We start from the raw sequence: 17675 nt of genomic DNA, 5'->3' as shown, positions 1-17675 counted from the left end.
TTTTTCTTGTAGTTGTACTTGAAGACGTCCTCCTTGCGCTGACCGACCGTTTCTGCAGATCGAGGAATCTGAGACGTTAGATTCTGTGGGAGTGGATGGAAAATAAAGATGAAGAAAGATCTGAGAAGGAGACAGAGGAAGGGGAAGAGAAGGAGTCTGTATGAGATCTGGTATACATGCGTCGTGGGCAGTGCTGAATACGCATTCAGGCATTTCTGGAGACGTTCCTTGGCCCACTCAACATTCTTATCCTCTGTTCCACCATCCCGAGTGCCTCGACGCTTTTGATCATTTTCCTTTCAGATGTCAGCACAAAGTATGTTGACATTAAGCAGCCTTTTTCTCAGAATCACAAATATTGTGTGATATTGGAACGATGATTCACTTTAAGTAAGACTGCCATAGAGGAACATATGAAAGGTGGAGGAACATAGAACTTGTGATTTGAATCGGATTTTATACATAAATTTCAGCTTTCAATTCAATTTGATGATAATGTAAAGGGAATGGAAATAAATCATGGCTGATCTTCTTTATGATAATTATTTCCCTATGAAGGAAAGTTAGTAGGTGAAAAATACCAGCATGGAGCCACTCATTTTTCTACTTAGTTTACATATAACAGTAACAAAAGCTAATTGTCCCTCCGTTATTACACGCAGGGCGAGTCACCGTCTCTGAAAGCCGACAGGCCGAGTGATGGCAGCGAGTGTGCTGTGGACAAGCTCAAGGGAATCCCTGTGTGAACTCGGATGAGTATGGAGAAGAGCTGAAGCAGAGAATGCTGCATTCACAGTCTGGAGCCGTGTACAAACAGACGCGCAGCATGCTTTAATCCCCCTACACACACGCAGCATAAGGCATGCCAACACACTCCACAGTGTGGGGTGTACAGCTATGCGACCTTCTTCTCCGTCCCCTGGGTGCTGTATGGAAGCTCAGCCTGTCCCAGTGTTCTGATGAGACTTTGCTTGTGTGCAAAAATAGACTCTACAGAAAAGATGGATGCCTGCTTCCATTCTGTGAACATTAAAAACAAAAAAAAAAAAAAAAAAAATGGCGAGACCAATGGAATAGTCTTTACTGAAACCTGAGGGCAGAATCAGCGCGGTAGGTGGACTGGCCAGGGATGCATGCATGGCATCGTCCATTCACGGGACGATGCCATAAAAAATTTTGATACATATATTTTATCGTTAATGAATTAGGAAATGTTGGTGAGAACATTGGTAGGGTTTCCTCCCCAAAACTAAATTGATCCATATCACAAACAGAGAAAGAAAGAAGTGGGGGAAATTAAGCTAGATGCTGAAAACCACTCCCCCTTTATTTGGAAATGTGCTGAACTCTGACATAGAGGTTTTTGATGGAGTGAAGGTCAGGTCAGGTCTGGGAGTAGACTCTGGTACAATGTATCGCCACATCCACCACACTACAGAACCACACTGAGTCCTGGATTGCAACCACCCCCATAGACTGACCCAGGCAGAAAGGAACCATCTATCTGCTGCAGCTAGGCAAAACATGGGCAGACCCATGGCCTTTTCCAGTTGCTCATTTTGTCAAGAATGACGCACCTGCATGCTGGGTCTTTTAGTGAAGCTTAGGGCTAGTGGCCAGCGATCACCTTATTATTTCCTGTTTTTCTTGTTGTTTAATGCTGGCAAATTATGCTGTATTTCTTGTCTTTTTGATGCCAGATTCTGTTTTTTCTCTTTGTTAAGGTGCGGGTAGTATTTGTGCTGGAGACCCTCCTGTCCTGTGCACCAACAGCAATTCCTGTATATTCATTTTGTGAATTGTTCTGTAATTTGTGTCTGTAGCATGGCCCAAGCAGAGGGTCACCCCTTTGAGTCTGGTCTGCTTGAGGTTTCTTCCTCAGTTGGAGTTTTTCCTTACCACTGCTGCTCTGGGGGTTAGTGGGGTTAGACCTTACTTGTGTGAAGCGCCTTGAGGCAACTCTGTTGTGATATAAATTAAAATAAATTTAAAAAAAATTGAAATTGATCACACTCAGAGAAAAGCACCGCATGCCCTTAAAGTTGTAGCAGAGTTTCTCTTGCAATGTAATTGGTACTTCTCATCTAAGTCTCCTTGAGTAGACATCCAGTTGACACAGTCATTCCAACAATATGCAACAATCCTTAAAATCGAGGCATTATCTTAGTTCACTGGTTAGAGTCCATGTCTCACAACTATACAGAGACAGACAGGAGCAAGGACCTGAACAAGTTGAGCTGGCATTCTCCTGCAAAGGTATCATATCACCAAACACCTCAGTCCAGTGACCTATGACTCCATAGGCTTTTCCCAGTTCTCTCTCTTTCTGATGGTCAAGGACCCACATACATGAATGTTACTGCCAAGATACAGTTGTATGCAAAAGTCTGGGCAAAGGAAGACCACCAGCACAGTAGTAGTTAAGGTCTGAAGTGGCAGGCCCAAAAAAAAAATCTCAGATAAGCTGAAGCAAAGAATGGTGAGAACAGTCATAGTCAACCCACAGACCTGCTTCGAAGACCTAAAACATGATCTTGCTTCAGATAGTGTCTCTGTGCATTGTTCAACTATACAGCGCACTTTGCACAAAGAGATGCTGTATGATGCTGTAATGGAGAGGAAGCCTTTTCTGTGTACACCACAGACAGTCACTTGAGGTATGCTAAAGCACATTTGGACAAGCCAGCTTCATTTTGGAATAAGGTGCTGTAGACTGATGAAACTAAAATTGAGTTATTTGGTCATAACAAGGGGTGGTATGCATGGCTGAAAAAGAACACAGCATTCCAAGAAAAACGCCATATTAAACATATTATACATAAACATATTATTGCAAGCTTAGTGAATAAAGCTTTAACAGTTAAACATTTTTAAAGTTTGATATCAAAGATTTTAGAGCCTGCCTGTTAATTGTTTGTAGTAGACGTACAGTTCTATCCTCTACAGACAGAGGACAGCTGGTTTCAGGAAAACCGCTCTATCCTCTGCAATTACAGGAGAACTGGTCACAGAAGACAAACAAAATGAGAGTGGCCATGGTGTGTGTGCAGTGCATTATGGGTACCGTAAAACTTCACGACAGGAGAAATGCATTTGAAACGCTCTGATCAGGTTCCATACGGGCAACAGCATTAAAACTCTTTGTATATTGTGCCTAAAACTCTCGTGAATATATTCTCTGGGTTTATAGACGTAGTTATTGTGTTTGTTTTATGTAAAAATGCCAGAAGAAGCCCAGGTTACTTCTCCATTATTTTCAATTGGAATCACTGTGAGCTGCAATTGCTTCCTGTTTGCTCTATAATGTCCTGGTTATTGTCCTTTACAAGACTGTTTGTCATCTTTGTTCCAGAGTAGTATATAAGATGTCTGAAATTTGGTTTGCGTTTATTAAATTCCACACAGATTAAATGTAGCAGACACGGATTATTTGGAATATTTGTGTGGGCAAGTTTTTACGGTCTCTACTGCCATCTACTGGCCAGTAGTATTCATGGCAGCATTTGCCCTATGTATTGAGATATTCCATAATCCTTTGTGCACCAGAGAGTTGCTGCAGCCAATGAAAATAAATAAAGATGTACATATTGGTTGTATAATGTTAATTTACAATTGTCGTCATGTGTTTTCTCTCTGTGCTGTTTAAACCGCAGCAATTCTCTGGCACACAAAGGATTATGGGTTGGGGTCTGAGCGTCTGGGCACCAGTAGATGGCAGTGTTCTATGCATTTTGACCCCGGTTATATGAGACGGTTGTCTAATCACAACTTGACTTTTGGCTTCTGCAAATAGCTTTTTTTTTTACATATGAAAAAAATGGCATATTTTACAAAACCCCTTATAATGTAAACCAACATACACGTCACATTAATGTGCTTGTTTTTACATAGAATGAATGAGTCAACCAATCAGTGTTAGCGGAGGCTCATTTTACCCATAATCCCTTTGGCATCTGTGTTTGTTACAAAACTTCAGAATTAGTGCATTATTTAAAATTAAAGTATATGTGTTAGATTTTAACTTTGTACAAATGACAGAATTGGCATTAATGTAATTATTCTATCCAGAATAATTTAATGTATAAATCAAAACCATAAGTCAAAACTGCTGTATTTTCCAAGACCTCTGCCTCACGGTGGAACAGCTGAATGTGTTTTTTGTTGTTGTTGTTGTTGTGACAACCTGGAGGTCAGGCTCCTTTTGCTGCGATAGAGTAAAATATGGAGTAAACAGGAGCTTCCAGCAGGGACAGAAGTGATGATTCTTTGTTTGGGTTTGTGATCGTGGTGTTAAAACTCAATTCTGAAAGTTATCGGTTAGCTGTAGCTTCTGATAAATTTTTGGGTGGCTTATCGGTTTAGCTTTATAAAAGATAACTTTTCAGTTAGCTGATTAGCTGTTATCGAAGCCAACATTTTGGTTATCTGTGCCCACCACTGGTACTAAGCAGAGCTACAACACTAGTGACCAGCATACAAAATTGCAAAAATTCTACTTAACACAGATTGAGCAGCTACTGAGGAGCATTTCAAAGATGAGTTGACACAGCTGCACCTTACGTTCATGGCTCATACATGATGGTCGACGAAGACTCATCAAATGCAGAAGTGTTAAAGTGCATAATATGCACATGGACTCACTTGCACAAATTCATTCTTTTCTCACTCTCCACACCTTTCACTTGCATCCATTCGGTACAATAGCGCTTTCCCTTCTGGCTTTAAGGGAGTGGCAGGTGGCACTCTGGTTGGTGGAAATTATGAAGGCTACAACATACCCATGACTAATGAACCGGATAAACCCAAACACTTTTGCGCTCATACACGTCTGCAAGATAGTGACAGGAACTTGGACACACCAAAATGAATTTGCATTCTGCATTTTAGAAGTGCCAGAGATCCTCAAGATAGGGCCCAGTATCTTATTTAGGCACAGTTTTATCTTATCAGAGAGGGCCCAGTTCTACGTTATTTACAGTATCAGTCAGATGCAGGATGATTCCCTGATTTATTGAGTCTTGCTATGTTTACTGATGTCAGAGTGACATTTGTTCTCTTTAACTTATAATTAGTGGTACTAAATTACTATTTCTAGGTCTCTTACTTTTCTTAGTCACATCACACATGGGGTAGGATTCAGCCTCATCAACTCTATAGGACTCTCCTGCCAACAAACATGTTTAAATGGATAATAAACTGATGTTAAATGCTCTCACTATTCGCTCTGTTCTGCTTGAACTGCTGCCTGCTGGAACTTATGGATCTGCTTCCTGTTGAACCTGCTCCCTACACCTCCCTGGCCATCTGACAGAGGTTGGGTTGATGCCCTGGACAACCCCTGCTGCCCCACTCACAATTCTGCAATCCATCTTTTCCACCTCTGATCTGCTCTAAACCAGCTGCCAAACCAACCCCTGCTCAATATCATCTCCAAATCACCACCATCCTGTTTAAAGGTTGATATCAGGATGTCAAGTCATCCTGATACCACACCAACGTTTAGTCCATTTGGTATGGAATAAACTTCTGAATATCTCCTATCTGCATTTCTTGCAGTCCTGCATCCACATACACACAAACACTATGTCTTCTTTTTCTATGAGACTTTGATCTACACTTTGTTGTTGTAAATAAATTTATGATATCCCACATTTGGACACAATTACATTTTGTTGTTTCAGTTGTACTGCATGTTCTGTCAATCCTGTGTTGTGTGTTCTGTTACAATGGCCACAGCAGATGGCCACCCCACTAAGTTTCGGTCACAAGGGTTGTTTCTGTAAAATAATATTTTAAAAAGTGCTCAAGGAATTTTTCCTTACCACTGTTGCCATTGTGCCTGTTCAAGGCACAGTCAAAGTCTACCTTACTTTGTGAGGTTTGGATATATGGAGTTTATTTTCATTTTTGTTGTTGTTGTTTTGTTTGTTGTATTTGTTATTTTCATTTGTTTAATTATTTTTTGCCATTTAGAATTACAGTTATGACTTTCAGTACTGTACCAAAGTACCTTTTCAAATTAGTAGGTTGAAAAGCATTACTACTGAGCCAGTTTCATAAATAATAATAATTTAAATGTTCATTACAGAAAATTAATGCACTAAAAAAATGGGTTGTGCACATGTATTTGCTTAACTCTTCTCCTTCTCACTGGAGTTAGCAAGCTAGCATGCAGATTTGCAACTAGCTGCTATGCTACAGTCACCAACAGAATCACCTAGCAATCTGAAGATTCGGTCATTTAACTAAATTTACTGCCCTATACTCAGAGGTGGCAAATCCAGCTTCAGAAAGTAAAAGTCCAGCCACATATTTGTTCCATCTTCCCAATAAACCAGATGATTGTAATTAGTTCAGCTCTTCAGGCAGGTGGATGAGCTAATTATTGAGATCACCTGTTTAGGTGCACAGGTAGAAGCAACACATGGGAGGGTTTTTACTGCCGGATTAGACACTTCTGTAATATTATTTATGGTTGTGAAATGTTGTCTACCTCTTCCATTGTCTTTGAGGCTAACTGGACAGACATCTTGTGTTGTAGGTACACCTGTGGGTTTAATTTTCATTTTAAACTCACTATGATGTTTCATGTATTTTTTTAATGACTACTGTTTAATTCGTTTTATTTTGTTAGCTTGTTTGTGTTCCGTTGTTAATTTTATGTTGTGACTTTCTCACATTTGTTTGAAAGTGCTATTATGTCATATGTCAAACTTGTAATAGAACAGCTACATATTGTACAGTTTTAATGTTACATTAACTATCCATTGATATATTACCATTATAGAAATACATTTAGAACACACCACAGAAACATTTGCTTATTCATATATGATGAATGCAGCTGTGACTTCAATAATTTTGAATAACTCACCAAATTTATAGATAAAGTAATTTTATCACAAAGCATCACTGAGAACATGGAAGCCAACCACCAATACATTCATTATTGCTGTGGCCTCTTTTAAATGTCATCTACATACACTCAACAAAAATATAAACACAACACTTTTGGTTTTGCTCCCATTTTGTATGAGATGAACTCAAAGATCTAAAACTTTTTCCACATACACAATATCACAATTTCCCTCAAATATTGTTCACAAACCAGTCTAAATCTGTGATAGTGAGCACTTCTCCTTTGCTGAGATAATCCATCCCACCTCACAGGTGTGCCATATCAAGATGCTGATTAGACACCATGATTAGTGCACAGGTGTGCCTTAGACTGCCCACAATAAAACTCTGAAAGGTGCAGTTTTATCACACAGCACAATGCCACAGATGTCGCAAGATTTGAGGGAGCGTGCAATTGGCATGCTGACAGCAGGAATGTCAACCAGAGCTGTTACTCGTGTATTGAATGTTCATTTCTCTACCATAAGCCGTCTCCAAAGGCGTTTCGGAGAATTTGGCAGTACATCCAACCAGCCTCACAACCGCAGACCACGTGTAACCACACCAGCCCAGGACCTCCACATCCAGCATGTTCACCTCCAAGATCGTCTGAGACCAGCCACTCGGACAGCTGCTGAAACAATCGGTTTGCATAACAAAAGAAATTCTGCACAAACTGTCAGAAACCGTCTCAGGGAAGCTCATCTGCATGCTCGTTGTCCTCATCGGGGTCTCGACCTGACTCCAGTTCGTCGTCGCACCTTCGCACAGCCATTGAAGAGGAGTGGACCAACATTCCACAGGCCACAATTGACAACCTGATCAACTCTATGCGAAGGAGATGTGTTGCACTGCATGAGGCAAATGGTGGTCACACCAGATACTGACTGGTATCCCCCCCCCAATAAAACAAAACTGCACCTTTCAGAGTGGCCTTTTATTGTTGGCAGTCTAAGGCACACCTGTGCACTAATCATGGTGTCTAATCAGCATCTTGATATGGCACACCTGTGAGGTGGGATGGATTATCTCAGCAAAGGAGAAGTGCTCACTATCACAGATTTAGACTGGTTTGTGAACAATATTTGAGGGAAATGGTGATATTGTGTATGTGGAAAAAGTTTTAGATCTTTGAGTTCATCTCATACAAAATGGGAGCAAAATCAAAAGTGTTGTGTTTATATTTTTGTTGAGTATATAAAAGGCAATCTATATATGTATGTATGCAGCATGGTTTGTGTTCGGCATGAACTCTGCAATGTGTGGCCTGCCTGAGACACGTGACATTTGGTATGTGGGACCTTTACAGCAGTAGGTATGTTTTAAGAAATACTCACATGAGCAGCGGTATCTTTTAGTTTGGCAAAACATCACTGATCTCCTTGGCCCTCACTGCCATGGGGCATCTGGGTATTTCTCTCTAAGAAAGCAGTGCTCCTAGTGGTGAATAATTGCATTAGCATGAGCCAGAGAACCAATGTATCGGAGTGTATGGCCATCACAGCCAACCAAAAATCAATTGAAGTTGAGATGTCAATTTAGAAAGAAACAAAAACAAAACAATAAATCCTTTGTCGTTTATGGAAGAATGAATGGCACGATTTCATTGAAATATTGGCCTTTGGTCCACTTTTAAAGTATCTTTGTTTGACATGCAATCTACAACTGTTAAGTGGACGCTCCCTACCCTACTCAATTTTTATAAGAACCTTGTTTTATTAATCAACAGATATCAGAATCGATGAATAAACAGTTTTGTACATGCTAGGCAGCATGCAGCATTTATGGCAGCATGAATTACAACCATTTCATTGAAATAATGGCCGTTTCCCGACTTCTCCAGTGTCTTTTTTTTTTTTTTGACATGTCTTCTAAATTTTTCCAAAAACTTTTTTTTTTTTCCCCCAGTTTCAGCTGAATGGGGTTTGTGTTAAAATCGTGCCTTTACTATGAGGAATAGACCCAACAAAGAATATATAAATAAGAATATAAGAAATATAAGAATAGTTCTAAAAGGTCTTATCAATAGGAATACAGATGTTATTTTAGAAATTGACGTCCACCAATCCAGATCCGGATCACCTCCAAAATTTAATGGAGTCTTCCATCCCCTAATATCTATATTTGGTGCAAATTTGGTGAGGATCTGTTAAGTAGTTTTGAAATAATGCTTCAAAGCCTATATAAAGTGAAATCTTGATCCAGAATCCAGATCCAGATCGCCCCTAAAATTTAATGGAGTCTTCCATGGCCTAATATGTATCTGTGTTGAAACTTTCGGCAAGATCTGTGATGTAGTTTTGACATAATCCTTCAAAGCCTATATAAAGTAAAATCTTGATCCAAAATCTGGATTCAGATATGGATCACCTCCAATATTTAATGGGTTCTTCCATGGCCTAATATGAATTTGTGGTGAAAATTTCATCAAAATCCGTGCAGTAGTTTTGACATAATCCTGCTAACAGACAGACAGACAGACAAATAAACACAAGCGATTTTATAAAATCTTTGGCGGAGGTAATAAGTTAAAAATACATGGATGACACAAGAAAATAAAAACACGTATTTCTATTGTGGTCCATTTGAAAATCAAGTCACAAAACAGAAGTAGAAATAAAATAATAATAGTGTATATGATAATAAGAACCCAAACAATTTATAAATACATTAAGACAGTACATTAACTTTTAAAATTATGTAATTAACAGGAAATAAAAGAGTTGAGTTCTTCTTCTAAAAATTGTTGAGGTCTAAGGTCCTAAAAACATTCTGGACTCACATGCCATTCCAACTCATTATACAAGCTTTGCTTAATCTATTACCATCCTTACCACAAAAATGTCAGCCACCTATTTTATAAACACTACCCAATCTGGAGCACGTGAATCCCCATGGGGAACATGCTAGTGTCATTATACCCTTTATAAGATGTTTGTGGTGTGCAGTTGTTGTCCTTTCGGCTACTCCAGTTTTGTTTGAGGTCACCACAGCAGATACAGCCAGATCCTCATTGATACTGATGGCACAAGTTTTACACCGGCTGCCGTTCCTGACAGAACTCCAGTTTCACCTGGAGAAACACACACACCACCTGATGATCCAAAGAGGTCTCCCATCTAAGTACTAACCAGGCCCCATACTGGTTATTTTCTGAGATGTGATGGGATCAGGCTGACACAGAGGAGACTGGCATGTTGGTGGTGTGCAGTAAATGCCAGAAAACGAAAGAAAGGAAAGGACTCGTCTCACCTAACAAAGCAGCCATATCTCATCTAAAAGTAGATCACATCTTTCATCTGACCCTTTGGCTTTCTTGTGCAAATCAGATCTTATAAATTCAACAGTAATAATACTCCATCATGGTCACACCACGCTTCAGAGACAAAGACTCAGTCTGAGCAATCAGCTCTGCTAAATCAGGTCGTGACACCTCTTATGAGTTATTGTACATAATTGAAATTACTCACACAACTCAAAAAGCTTCACACAAACAACCAGCTGTGCCAAGAAGAACATTTTCATGGTGAATATCATCCTCAGCCTCGTGTACGACAGCTTTGCCGGTGCACTTTGGGTGAAGAATGGCAACCTTGTATGAAGAACACTGCCCATTGTACGAAGCACAAAGTGGAGGAATTTTTCCGGAACAGGCCCGCTCACAGCTTGGGCTTCACCGTTTGCCTGTGACGCGTGTTGGTCCATGAGCTAAGGCCCCCACAAAAATACTCAGAGGAGCAGATGGTATTAAAACATGACTGCTCCCCCTCCCACACACGCTGCGCTGAGCTGTGATGAGCCCAACACACACACACACACGCAAACATAAACAGGAAGATATGCCAATATCCAATCACACAGTCTGTGCAAGGTACCGCAGAGAGTGCTGCATAAATAAAGGATTCAGTCTGAGATAATCATATCATATAAAACCACTGCTGCCTGTCTCTTACATTACTGCTGATACTTTCAAGTGTACGTTAAGTCTTTCGAGACATCTACATTTTGTCTGAAGTAATTTATCTTTTGCACATGAAGCAAAGATATTTAAGTGTAATGTATAAGCCAAATTTAATTCAAACTATTACTCGGGTTTGGTGAGAACAAAAAGAAGGTCAAAGGAACGCCTGTGCCTCCTCTGGCTGCAGCAAACAGATTTTTGCTTTCAAGAGGTGGGGATGGACCATTGTCCGTTCGGGTGCCTTGCATCCAGGAGCCAAAGCGGTTCCATATGTGGTGGTGTGTGGAACCTGTGTATGCTCCCAGACTTGATTTGAATTTGCATCTTTACCTGAATCCATTCCAACAAAAGATCAATCCCAGTGATTTCAGTGGATTCTGATAAAATGGGTTCAAATAATATGGCCTAATTTTTCTCTAACTGTTCCTGAGGAATCCCAAGGTGTTCCCACAATCCACCTGGGAGATGTAGTCCCTCCTGTGTGTCCTGGGTCTTTGTCCAGGTCACCTCCCAGTTGGATGTACCTGGAAGACCTCCATCAGCAGATGACAGGGAGCATCCTCCTTTCCAAGCTCTACTCTGAGTCCCTCCTGGATATTCAAACTTCTCACCCTGTCCTGTAAACCCAGACACATAACGGAGGAATCTCATCTCCACTGCTTATATCATGTTCTAACAGTCACTACCCAAAGTTCATGACCAAAAGAGAGGACAGGAGCATAAATCGACTGCATGGCAAATCAAGAGCCTCACCTTCTGGCTAAGCTCCTTCTACACCACGACAAACTGACTTCAATCCTTTAGTTGAAGTCCACTCAAAGTTGACCAGGTCCAATATTTTCATCAAGTTTCACTAAACTCTGTATTTACCAGTCAGTCTGAGTTGGAACTATAAGACAAAAATGACTTAAAAGATCCTGTCTCTGTCCCTTTATCTGGATTCTTCTCTGTTATTCACCTCTTTTTAAGAAAGGGTTCAACTTTTTCACCACATATCATGAAAACAGGTTCAATGAACTTACCCCGTTTCACAATTTACGCATAATATTCCTCACGCCACCCATTTTTAAGCAGATCCACCCCAAATTCAGGTAATGCCCAGTGCAAGAGTGGAATTTGGTCATTAGACAAAGGCAGCAGCACATTCTTTTTGGTGGAAGTTTTTTTTTTTTTTTTTTTTTTTTAAAGAATGGGGTTGTAGTAAGTTAACAACAGAGCACGCTTTAACTGGTACACGCCAAAAAAAAAAAAAAAAAAAAGGAAAAAAACAGGAGAATCAAAAGCTTCATTCCATCTTTTGTATCTGGCAAACCCAGTGACCCTGGCAATCCCCACCCCGCGTGCAGATGGAGCGCCACAGGCCTCTACTCTTAGTGCACCACTCTCCCTTCCGCTCTGAACAAACAGAGCCCACACCTGTTCATCCACACAAAGTGTGGCCACATCCTGATGCTCCTTAAAACCCTCCACTTGACTTGTCCCACATCAGGAGGTGAAGTCTGAATCAGTAAGTACTGATGTGATGTATCTTCTGTCTCAGCACCGACCGAGAAGTGCTCAGAGAGCGTGTGAGTCTGCCAAGGACAGCTAGTCCTCTGTTTATCTGTCCTTAAATGATCTGAAGTGCAAATGGATGTGTTCTTTCACCAACGTGTAATCTGGCACTCAGTGGGACACTTAATGAAAATGTTACTTTAAAATTCTGCTGGATGACCACGTGTCTCAAAATCAGTTTACCTCTTACTTGTGGCAAAAACCAATGTAGACTGTATGTACTTATATACCTCTTTGCCAAATTGAGTGTATATTTGTTGTTTTGTTTTTGAGATATCCTGCTAAAATGCAGTGATGGCATTGGCGGCCACCGGGCCTAGTCTTTGGAAATGAAAGAAATTTTAACCACACCTGCTCCTAATTTCCATCATGCATATGGTGATAATATTTTATTCCTGCAACAAGCCCAGATGTGTTGAGCTGGTGGCAGATAGGTATATGCTATATTTCATAACTTACTATGTTGTATTTGTATTGATCTGGTGCATCAAAATAATCAAACTTTAGCTATTTTATGCCCTTTGAATTTGGAAAATTACAAACACATAGCATTTATTGTTTTTGAGTTATTGTGTTAAACCAGAGGGAATAAAAAAGTAAGTGGGACTGACAACATCCTTGGCGGACATCATGAAAGGCTGAAAGCGATTGGGCATGGGAGAAATTGTTTCTATAGTACTGATCATTTAGATGGATCTTTATATTATATATTGTAGTTATATTAAACAAAGCCTGGCACGGAGATGAGTTGTATTTAAAATTTTTAATTTTGATAGAGAGACTTGATACAGGAATCATGGAAAATTCATGAAATGCACCAAAGGCTGAACAAAAATGAAGTGAAAATTTAAAAAACAAATGTGATACTGATGCGATCTGGTCTACAAATGGAGAGACGGCTCTTTTTGGCACGGTCTCATTTGCTCCTCACAACCATGAGATGTCTTTGAAAGCACACAATTTGTAATTCCCTGAGAACAAAGCACTTAAAAAAAAATCTGAATGAAACCTCGTTGTGGCAGCATCAGTCTGGAGATTCAAATACAGCAGAGTCTTTAGTATGTGAATGAAAACAACAAAGAATCACGTCAAATGTGTTCGTGGTGTTACGTGACGCTGCTCTACCTGACATCACGCCTGCTGAAACAATCTGGCTACACAAACGGGTGGGTTCTCACAGCACAAGCAGGAAAACCTGACCTGTCATTTTTTTGGACCCCGCCCACACCATCACCACGCACACACTCACTCGTGTGTGCACACTTACATCATGCACGCATATTCATCAGCACAACATACGCACGTACAGCTCCACTTATGACTCATCGTGGCATCATCTCGACAAACACTCATCCAAACAGCTCTCAGCAACGGCTGGAGGTGTTTGACCTTTAACAACAACAAAATGGCAAATTCACAAACAAATAGAAGTTATAAAATCGTGTGATACCTGAGGGTCTGCAGCTCCTGAGTGATCTGACACAAAGCGTCACGCCAACAAGACCTCTCGCTATTCTCTGTACCAAGCCCCAGTGGCAGAGAACAAAGTGCACCCCACCCCCCGCCTCGAACCCCCACCATCAGCCCTCCCATATGAAAATCAGGCCTTCAGTGTAGCAGCATTGTTCTGCAACTTTGTCCTGAGGCGCCACCATTCAGAAATACACACAGGACCACAAAGGGCTGCACTGTCCCCACCCAAAAAAGAGCTTTGAGCTCCAAAGCTCCAAGTCCGACACGAGCACCCCTTTTACACTGAATGGAATTTTGCATATTTCACTCTGGACTGATGAACTGAACATCCACTTTTTTTTAGATGCTTGCAACAAAGAACAGGAAGCGACTCCAGGAGTTATATGATCAAAGGCGACAACAAGTGCTGAGCAGACAGGGAGAATAAATGAAAGCATGAACTAGTGAAGCTCCTATATGCCAATCAGTTTGTCCAGCATTTCAAAAGGCTGGAATGTTGAAAGTGTTTTTGCTGGCATTGGCCCGTTGCCAACAAACATGCTTTTCAGAGCACAGCCTTATGATTTATACTTTAAATGTGTTTTCCTACCTTCCAGGCACCCATTGGTTTCCAATAATTTCTCTACAGAATGAAAATTAAGCTGGAGAAAGTTGCTTGGGAGAAGTAATCCATCTTGTTTGGTTTATTGCTGTGCAGTAAAGTATAATTAAAAAAAAACTCCACTGCATTATACAGCAACAATATAAGTTTGACCAAAGAAAAGCATCACAGGTTTGGATTAAGTATGTCAAAATGCTTCTGCAGGATTTTCACAACACACGCAGAATGGGAACCAAGAGATGATTTGATATAATGTACGTTTTGGGGTTTGTTGCATGTTTCTGAACCCAAAACTGCACAAATACAGTGCACGCTGACCCTGAACAGCGGTAGGAAAAGATGACTTTGTGTAATAAAGTACATTATCAAAAAGAAGGAACGCTCAGAGAGTGCAACACTCATGCCTGATGCCCCAGTCACACAGGGGGTTACGACCACCAAACCACAGGTTCAAGACAAAATCTTGCAGGTGTGCGCATCACATTCTCTCGACTGTTGCAGAAAAATGGTTGTCAGCAATGTGTCACCGGCTGAAAATCAGTCAGTGTGTTTTGAACATGCAACTCTAAAATGCAGTGATTGGTTTCAGAGACATGTACCATCGCGGTGCCACCAGAGGCCACATACATAGGTGCAAATGTCAGTGACTGTCACAATGATTTTGGAGGTAAAAATTGTTTTAACAGCAGATGCAAAACATGTGCACATCAGTCCTGCAACAATCCTACCACAATTGTGATTCTTTGAAAAAAAGAAGACAGTCTTATAAGTTCATGCCACATACACGAGTGACCCACAACACAATCACCACCATTGTGTACATGTTGTGCCACAGTGCATTTGCATGAACTTTATTTTTTGCCAAAACATCAGCGACCAAATTGTTGAAGGGGCTGTGGCGTTGGTGAATCTCACAAATGGCCAACAGTCTTATCCATGTGTGACTGGGACTTTACCTGTTTGACACCGAGCCATGCAGTTTTCTGAGATTCAGTGATACCATCATGTGGCCTTGACATTTGAGCAATTGTATCCAGAACTGATGTATTTTATCCTTGACTAACACAGAACCTTTCCATCATGTTTTAGTTAAACAATTATGATCTTGAGTTTGCACTGTGATTGTAACACAAGGTTAAAGGTGATGTACTAAAAAGAAACATGCGGAAGGATATATTGGAAATGTATTTCTTCCAGCGGATGTACTTTGGTCTTGTCTTGGTTTAGTCAGACTAATCTGCAGCCGGACAGGTGGACAGCTGCACAGGACTGAGAACAATACGAGGATGGCACTCAGACCTCTGCATGCAGACCTCTGCTACATCTCAACTGTCACTGCATATGTTTATGTGGCCTTAACTGAGTTGACACACAGGTGGAAACACTTTTTGCTAAACTACAAATAAAATGGCAATCGAAACATTATAAAAATCTGATTTAAAAGTGATCTTGGATCTGCATCTGGCTCTGTTCTTTGACTGAAGATATAACTCTACAACAAATTTCACTGAAATTTAATTTTGTTTTTGACATATTCTGATGTATTCAGAAAAAGTAATAACGCCATAATTACCGTCACAGTCCACCAACCGATGTAACAGAACAATTAGACATCTAGGTTTTATGCACTCATGTGAGGTACTTGAATGTTGATTTACTGCACATGAAACAACAACACGGACATACTGGCACAGTTTGGAGACAGCATGTGGTGTATCCCTCTGCTGACTGCCAATCTTTGTTGAATCACATTTGTGAATGTCAACCAGTCAGTGTGTGGGTATAGATGTTTTACAGAATGCAATGCAAAGGATCAAAGGAAACCCAGCCCACAAAGAAAATTAAATGGATAAAAGCAGAAAATTAAAAAAAATACAAAACATTTTTGGTGGTGATCCAGATGTGCATCAGATGATTTCCTTTTTTCTCTTCTTTGTTCATCACAAAGAGCAGGTGCAAATTAAAGAATTGAGAGTTTGTCAGCTGCTGCAGTAATAATGGTCAGTCATTATTACTGCAGCACGTCCTTATAGTTTACTATTGTACCGTTGGGCACTTGGTGCTTAGGTGAAGCCACGCACTCTAATGAGCGTCCTGTTTTCTTGTCGTTCAGCTAAAACCTGTTTTGTTTTGTGCTTTGGGAGTGCTCTTACAGTTGTATGGTGCTGTGACTTTGTCATTGAGTCTTGGCATCACGCCCCCTCCCTTCTGCCTGACACAGTAGCCATTGTCTCCCAAGGCCTTCTGGGAGAGAAGGGCTCAGCTCGAGCCTGACACCGCACAACACTGGGAAGTCGATGTGCACAGATAATTGTCTTTTAATCACAACAATCCCCTTTTCTCTGCCCTTGCTCGTTTATCTCTGTCTTGCTTTTGTTTGACCTTTCTCTCCATGTTGTTAAGTGGCTCGACTGTTGGTGTTCAATCATGGTTAGAACAAGACAGCAACTAAGAATTATGGGTACACTTGCAAGGCCAGCTGTACTTTCACACCTGCGTTGCTTTTAAAGATACCTCACTTAATCATTTACTGATCAGTTATGACAACTGATAAAGTTTCAGCAGCTGACAACATTTATTGTTGCTCTACTCAGCATCACTGACACATCTACACAGGCAGACATGGACCTTCAGTGTTATAAACAGTGAGGGGTTGGGGGTGACAGACAGGAATGCTGATATTGTGTTTAATGACAGAACATAATGAAAAAGAATCCATTGTGCATTTCAATGCAGAAAGTGTGGATGGCTCCAGTTTGCAAATAAATGAACAGCTATTGAGGAAATGCTATCTGCTAATTTTAATCAACAGTGACATCTTGATGCCTCAGTGTAGAAAAAAAATGTATCAAAAACTTTTGGCAAGTATTTTGTCAAAACCAGGAGAAAGACCATGGTCCTCATTACAAAATTAGACTTGGAACCCTGCAAAAGAGGAAAAAAACACCAATATATCCTTCTTACCTCAAATTGCAAATATTAAAGTATAGGTCTCATAGTCATGCCCGGAGGTATCTTGTAGTATGGTTTCAGACACTCCAAAGTGGACCATACCATTTCTTAATTTTAGGTTCACTTCCATCATTACAATGGCTCATTTCAGTCTATGTTTCAGGTTATTGTCCAGCCAAAGAATACTGTTGTACGTTCATGTATGTAGTTACTTAGCTTATTTAATACACTTTACTT

General features: G+C 40.4%; 1 long non-coding RNA gene across 1 annotated transcript; it reads right to left on the bottom strand.

Moving 5' to 3' along the window:
* On the bottom strand, positions 1 to 13975 carry LOC117513913. The gene is made up of 2 exons (XR_004561747.1): positions 13863 to 13975; positions 1 to 83 (listed from the first exon to the last, which is right to left on the bottom strand). It is a non-coding gene; the product is annotated as an uncharacterized LOC117513913 (long non-coding RNA).
* Positions 13976 to 17675: the final 3700 nt, after the last annotated feature.

The sequence above is a fragment of the Thalassophryne amazonica genome, chromosome 7, assembly GCF_902500255.1.
Source record: "Thalassophryne amazonica chromosome 7, fThaAma1.1, whole genome shotgun sequence".
Taxonomy (NCBI): domain Eukaryota; kingdom Metazoa; phylum Chordata; class Actinopteri; order Batrachoidiformes; family Batrachoididae; genus Thalassophryne; species Thalassophryne amazonica.
The sequence above is the reverse complement of the archived record's forward strand: the minus strand, read 5'-3'. Positions and strand labels throughout refer to the sequence as shown.